This window comes from Montipora capricornis, chromosome 3 (genome assembly GCF_036669925.1).
Source record: "Montipora capricornis isolate CH-2021 chromosome 3, ASM3666992v2, whole genome shotgun sequence".
NCBI classification, from domain to species: Eukaryota; Metazoa; Cnidaria; class Anthozoa; order Scleractinia; family Acroporidae; genus Montipora; species Montipora capricornis.
In genome coordinates this window covers 17,999,102-18,006,601 of record NC_090885.1, presented here as the reverse complement: position 1 = coordinate 18,006,601, position 7,500 = coordinate 17,999,102, and the positions used below count along the sequence as shown (strand labels likewise).

General features: G+C 39.5%; 1 pseudogene; it reads right to left on the bottom strand.

The window, feature by feature from the left end:
* Window positions 1-2,138: 2,138 nt before the first annotated feature.
* On the bottom strand, window positions 2,139-3,597 carry LOC138039909 (uncharacterized; annotated as a pseudogene).
* Between the last annotated feature and the right edge of the window lie 3,903 nt (window positions 3,598-7,500).

Below are 7,500 nucleotides of genomic sequence, written 5' to 3'. Positions count from 1 at the left end.
GTTAAGATGTGTATTTTAATGCAGCACGTTAAGAGAAACTTGCTTGTGAAAAAAATTCTTCAGATATTAACTTACAAACTTTTATGACTGTACAGATCAGGTCCATTCTGAGGTCCAAAAAGGGCATCAAACAACCTTACTGGTTAAAGAAGGATAAGTTTCAGTTGGACCAGTTCTAGAGGTAAGAATTGAAGTTTTCACACTAAATTCCAGGACAACCTGCATGATATTTTATTTTATTTTATTTATTTCACACTGAGTGATAGTGATGGTACCTATATCAATTTTATGGGTAAATTTTCACTCTAAAGCTTTAATTTTCCAACAAAATTAACATAATTTACTAACTCATCGGTGTCATCCCTGCTAGAATGGGGTATACAATATGCAGTACTTACAATTGCTTATATCAAGTTTTGGGATTTATTTTGGGTCTATATGTTTTGCTTTAGGTTGACTTAAAGTCAGATGAATCAAAAACTGTATCAGTTCAAATGGACTTTGAGGAAATCAAGAGAAAAAGTGTGATTTATAGCAATGGTTCCCAAAATTATCACAGAAAAATGAACAAAGCTGCATTAGAACTATGCATGGAAAAGTCAACGTTATGTCACAAGAAACAGGAACTTATTACTTTATCCAGACAAAAACTGGATAAAGAAGGGTATGGCTATAGCAAGAAGAGGTCAAGGTCCAAAGTGTTTGCCTCAGAATCAATGGAAGAAACTAAGAAAGGTGCTAAGAAACCAAAACTGACTGAGGAATCACGTACAAAAAGGATTGAAGAACTTACAGAAGATATTACAAGTCTCTCTGACAGCATGAGACTTTTCCAGAAACAAAGAGCTAGAGATGAGCACTTGAAGCAGTATTTTAGGGCCTCTCTGAACTTGCAAAGAAAATTAACCCTTCTGAGTACTGAAGACGTTGAAATGTGGGTAACACATCTTGATTCTGTAAGTAGTAGAAACTTTATTATCATGTCAGAACCTTCTAGTTTGGGAGATATTCCATACTAATGTGGGGACACAAATAATAATACATTATTTACAAAGAAATACTATCCACTAAATTCTAAAATTAAGTCATATATACATATATGAAAAAAAAAACTATGAAATAAGAATTGAAGAAGTCAATTAAGGATTACAATGAGCACAGCCCCTACAGCCATCGTCTAACAGAGAGCTAAGGTCACGCTTACGTACACGGTTTTTAAAACTGGCTAACGAAGTAACTGATCTGTCTGCAGTTGTCAGTTTGCTCTATAATATAATGTGGGTCCTAAATAGCGCAATGAATGTTTGCCATAAGTTACTGTGTTATACCTGGGAACTGAAAAGTCGGACTGTCTTAAATTATAGGAAGAGTTATGCTCCTGATAGTTGTTACAAATATTCAAAGGACTTGATCAAGTAGGTTGTGTTTGACTTTGTACATCAAAATGCATATGTCTCGTAGACGTCTATTTAGTAACGTAGGCAACTTAGCTTTCTGCCGCAAACGTTCATAGGTGGAGTGTTTGTCTTTGTAAATAGCCCTTAGGCCTCTTTCTTGTACTCTCCAATCTGCGACTATCACTAGATTTACGAAAATGCCATATAAGATGGCAGTAGGTTAGATATCGTAGAATGGCTGCTTTAAAAAGTCGTAGTTTGCGTCTGTTGGAATCAAGTTGCGGAGTCTTATAAGCTCACCAATCCTTTGACTTGTTTTTTTTTGCAAATAATGCTTATGTGATTATTAAAGTTCAATTTTGAGTCTATCGTGACTCCGAGAAGTTGATCAGTTTCTCTTTGTTTACGAAGATTGCGCATTCTTCGATGTTATTTTCATGGTTATGATTATTGCGAATTGGTACTTTTTAAGGTTACCAGATAGCAGTCGTACCACTTGGTTGCGGTAGCCCGATGAGTTAAAACATAAGTGTTGGTCGAACCCAGCTGTGATTTGCTTGCCGACGAGCTGCTCAAAAACCTTACTGACACAGGGTAAGAAGACAGTGATAGGTCTGTAGTTTTCCTTATAAATAAATAAATGTCTGTCGTTCTTTTTAAATATAGGTGCCCATTATCCACACTTCCATTCGCTTGGCCATGCTCTATTGTTTATACAAGAGTTGAAGAGGGTCATAAGTGGCGTTGCGAGCTCCTTTGCTGCAATTTTAAGTACTTTCCCCGGAATACCATCGCAGCCGGTGGCTTTGTTGATGTTAAGCGACTCTAAGGAATCTTTAACTTGTATTTGTGTGACAGGCTTTACTTCAATGCCTTGTGCGTTAGATTTGTAGTTTCCGCCATTATGTTCTGAACACAGGGATGGTATTCAAAGTCCTCCATTGATCGAAGTTCGGCGCTTTTACCTCCGATTCCTTCAGCGATTGTGGAAAAATAGTCAGCTAGTTTTTCGGCAACTTCGCATTGATTTCTGACAATTGACCCGTTGTCGTTCAGATGGATTTCAGTATTGTGCGTATGGTCCTTTTTGTCTAGGCAAGGCCTAAAAGTATTAAAAAACTCCTTTGGTCTCATTTTCAGGTCTTCAGACTTTTTTCTCCAGTATTCCTTGATTGCAATTTTTCTCTGCCTTGTTGCTTCATTTCTCGCCTTACGTTTGAGTTTCCAATTCTCCTTTGTTTTGTTTTTAAGGTATTTTATTGTGGCTTTCCACTGGGCTCTGATTGCACTTTTCCATTGTGATGTCATGCACGGCACATCTTTGTCTCGAGTCCTTATTTCTTTTTACAGGTGCTACCTCATCAAGAATGTCATTCATAAGTGCGTTCCAGAAATACACCTGGTCGTCAATATTAATCTCTTAAAAATTTCCCCAATGTGCCAAGGTGTAACAGCCAAGTGCTTTTTAAATTCTTCGTGTTGAAAGTTCTTATAGGTCCTGAAATTTTTGATCTTAGGTTTATTCAAGTTGACTTTTTCTTTGAGAATTCCATAGATCAGCGCATGGTCGCTTAGAGATGGGTCATAGTTATCACAGCATTGAAAGAGTTCTGTTCGATTGGTTAGCAGCACGTCAATTAGGGTTCTAGTTGTTTTTGTTTCTATTCTTGTTGGTTTTGTTATCGTACACTCTAGACGCTGTTCGATTTCAAGATCACATTAGAGCTTTCCTTCTGGCGTTTTTGGTCTCAGCCTGTTCAGATTTGAATCACCGAAGTTCATTTTCCAGAGAAAGTTGATATTCACCACATAACCTTTTTGGCGAACGATAGATGCATAACATAAGCATGTTCATTAATCCTATAGTGACTTCGACCGCAATTGGTTCTAAGGTCTTATAATTCTTCTTAATAGCAATTCTTTTGTTTGTGAGTGAGTTTGATATTAAAATCATTACTCCTCCTCCACCTTTCTTCCGATCATTCCGATATAAAGAATAGCCTGGGATGGTAAATTGATTGTTTGGGTACGGTGAGTCGATCTTAGTTTCGCTCACAAACATGGCGTGAATGTTGAGTCTTTGGATAATTTCAGAAAGCTCTTCGAATTTATTTTGAAGGCTGTTGATGTTTAAATGGCAGAGAAGAACGTCTTCTCTTGAAGACTTTCTTAATGTCTCGAGATATGTGTTGTCGCACATATGGTAATAGTCGGAGTCAAACGTGTCTGGAATATCACTTCAGTTGATAGATCAGGGTTTGAAATCCTCTCCAAGTCCGATACTTGAAATCAGATGATTGACAGTAATAGTGGAACGGTAATTGCGACCATAAATATGTATCACAAAGCCATGTGTTGGTCGTTTGTGCCTTAATTCGGTCAAACTCGAGGGGTTTTATCTTGCCACATTTTATGTGTAGTCTTCGATGGCACGTGTTACATTCTACTGCGCGATGATTTCTAGCGATCGTCTTGTCACAGGCCAGGCGGGATTCATGGAAATCCCGACAGTTGGCATTTCCATTTTTCCCAATTTTGGAAAATCCCCAGTTTGGTAGGGTAAGTGGTTCTTGCTATGGTTATTGGGATAAATTCTGTGATTGATCGATTGAGCTGAGTGCACTTACTATGATTGGCTGATGTAACTGTCCGATTTCAGGTATCCGATTACAGCCAACTGTCCGATTTCACTGTCCGATTTCAACCCTACACAATTACTAGTGAAAAATAAAGTAGTTAATGCACCAATCAAATTTGAGAAAATTGTAATGTTTATGATTAAAATAAAAATATTTCTCTTTGAAACGTTCAGTTTGTAAGTCACTTAATACTGCATTCGCTATCAAGCGCGGAGCGAGTCAACATTTAAGTAAGTGATTTCAGAGAGGACGGGAGAGAAAGAGAGAGGAAAAAAAATATGTTATTTACCAGCTAAGGGTCGGTCCTTATGGCGAAAAACTATGACCTCGGTCTTGAAAAAGCTGCCCTCGGCCTGCGGCCTCGGACAGCATTTTCAAGACCTCAGCTTGCAAACATCATATATATATTGCAACGTGCGTGCACAAAAAACAATATTTGATTTGATTTGAGTTAATTATCGTCAGTGTCACCAATTAGTCCTCTTGTGCTAAATCCATTGACACTTAAATAAAGTTGTTAATTTTATTATTATTATTATTATTATTATTATGATTACTAGTAGCTGTCGCTAGTGCAAACGAGACTATCAATATAATTTAACAAATCGAAAGTGGTTCAGCGTTATCTGTACTCTTATCGACAATGCTATTCATCATCACAGTGTTCAATAACTTTCTCGCAATATGATTGGTTTATTTACCAAAATGGGCGTTCCGGATTGGCTATTACATAGCGTGCCAAATTGACGCGAGCATGACACGTACAGCATTGTCTAGACTCTTATCGACAACGGAAAATTAGCCAATCAGATTGCGAGATTACAAGCAACAGTCATATTGTCATATTGTGTTGGGAGTGATTTAGGAAGATTAAAATGAGGCGCATTTTGATGCATCTGTGTCGTTTCTTCTACATTTCTTAGGTGTTCGCGAAAGCGTTCCGCCAATCTTGTCCCTGTTTCGCCTATGTAGGTCTTCTTACATAGTGTGCAGGTTCTGCAATAGATGACATTTGCAGACATGCATGTAAAGTGGTCAGTGATTTTAACGGATCGATTCGGTCCTGAGATCTTACCCATGTTAGAAACAAAACTAACTGTTTCCCTCGGGACCATATTTTTAAGTATATATTATGATATTTTCGAAGGTGGCCTATTCCATTTTTTCTGGAGCGACCGAATTTTTTTCTGCATACACAACACTCTCGCGCTTCGGCTCTATTAAAGGCTGCCACCTGGTCAGCCTCGTTTCTTCACTCGGCTAACTCATTGGTAATTGTTATTATTATTATGATGCGTGACGCGTCACCGGGGATGGTAACGTTACTTTACGTATAGGGGCGACTTACATACGGGGGTGAGTTGGATCACGATACACGCGGTCATTCCGAGGCTAGTCGTCACGTAACAAAAAATCATAGCACACGGCTTCGTAGCGAAACGCAGCGGTTTTCATATAATTATAATCTGCGCAGATGATGGGTTTTTTCGTGCAAAACCATGAAAGTAAACTAAAGATTGGGACAGGTTTTAATCGAATACAGAGTTAAGATGGACAAAAAGCAAGTCAAATTCGTCTTACTCATCCCTTGCTATACTTTAGCGTCCTTGATCATCTCTAGCCGTACTTTATCGTCCTTCTTCATCCCTAGCTGTATTTTGGAGTCCGTACTCATCCCTAGCTATACTTTACCGTCCTTACTCATCCGCAGGTGTACTTTAGCTTCCTTACACATCCCTAGCTGTACTTTAGCGTCCTCACTCATCTCTAGCTGTACTTTACCGTCCTTACTCATCCCTAGCTATACTTTACCGTCCTTACCCATGCGCAGGTGTACTTTAGCGTCCTTACCCATCCCTAGCTGTACTTTACCGTCCTTACTCATCCGCAGTTTTACTTTACCGTCCTTATAAACTCATCCCTGGCCGGACCTTAGCGTCCAACAATATTAGCGTGCTCAGTGTAGATCCATTACCATTGTCTTCTCCATCAGAAGCTACGTTGTACGTAGAAAAATCAACAACTGTTATTACTTTGGACTTTTCAACTCTATGTAAAAGCTTCCCAAAAGCCAAAAGCCAAAAACTGCAACAACAAGATCTATTCGAAAGACTTAACCAGAAGGAAAAGATTCAATGTCACTGATCAATAACTTTCACAATTTCTTGACACATTGTGGGTAGCTCTTCCTAAAAAGTTCTAGAATTGGTATGGGATTTGAACGCATTGCGGACATCCCACTTATGAACAGTGACGGCCTTTATGCACCGGTCATTAACAGTCTGACCCATTGACATATGAGTTGACATTATGAAATTAATGACCGAGCAATTCTTTTCAACATAACTTCTGATGGAGAAGACAATGGTAATGGATCTACACTGAGCACGCTAATATTGTTGGAAATGTTAGGTGAAGAACGGTGGTTAGCACTAGTAACATTTGATTTAAAGTCAAACAGTGATGCGCAGAGCTCGGTGAAGTTAGCAAAGAAAAGAACGCAATGAGCTGTGTTACGAGAATGGAACATTTAACGAAGAGCTCCCTTCTGCAAGGTTCAGTAATTGTTGTACTTTTTACGTATTAGTATCTCCTTTCAATCAGTAACGACCCTAAAGTACGACATGCAGAAAAGAGATTAGCAGTAAGGCTAACTGATTTCGGTTTGCGGTACGGCTAAGAACAATTTAGGACGCCAAAGTACAACTGATGCTAAAGAACTTATTAAGGGTAACTAAGCATGCTGAAGGATGAATAAGGAGCCGGCTAAAGTATAGCAAGGGATATGACTAATTAAGGACGCTAAAGTACAGCTAAGGATAAGTAAGGCCGGACGCTAAAGTCCGTCCAGGGATGAGTAAGGACGGTAAAGTACAGCAGTGCGGATGATTAACTGGGACGGTAAAGTATAGCTAGGGATGAGTAAGGACCCTTAAGTCCAGCCGAGGGATGAAGAAGGACGCTAAAGTACGGCTAGGGATACGTAAGGACGCTAAAGTACAGCTAGCGATGAGTGAAGACGCTAAAGTACAGCTGCGGACGAGTAAGGACGGTAACGCATAGCTAGGGATGAGTACGGACGTTAAAGTACAGCTAGGGATGAGTACGTACGCTAAGTACAGCTACGTAGGGATGAGTAAGGACGTTTAAGTACAGCTTGGGATGACTAAGGACGCCAAAGCACGGCTAGGGATAAGTAAGGACGGATAAGTACGGCTTGGGATGACTAAGGACGCTAAAAGCACGGCTAGGGATACGTTAGGACGATTAAGTACTGCTAGGGATGAATATGGACTTTAAAATATAGCTAAGGATGACTGAGGAAGGACGCTAAAGTACGGCTAGGGATGACTAAGGACACTAAATTACAGCTAGGGATGAAGAAGGACGCTAAAGTACGGCTAGGGATGCGTAAGGACGCTAAAGTACGGTTAGGGATGAGTAAAGACGCTACGGTACAGCTG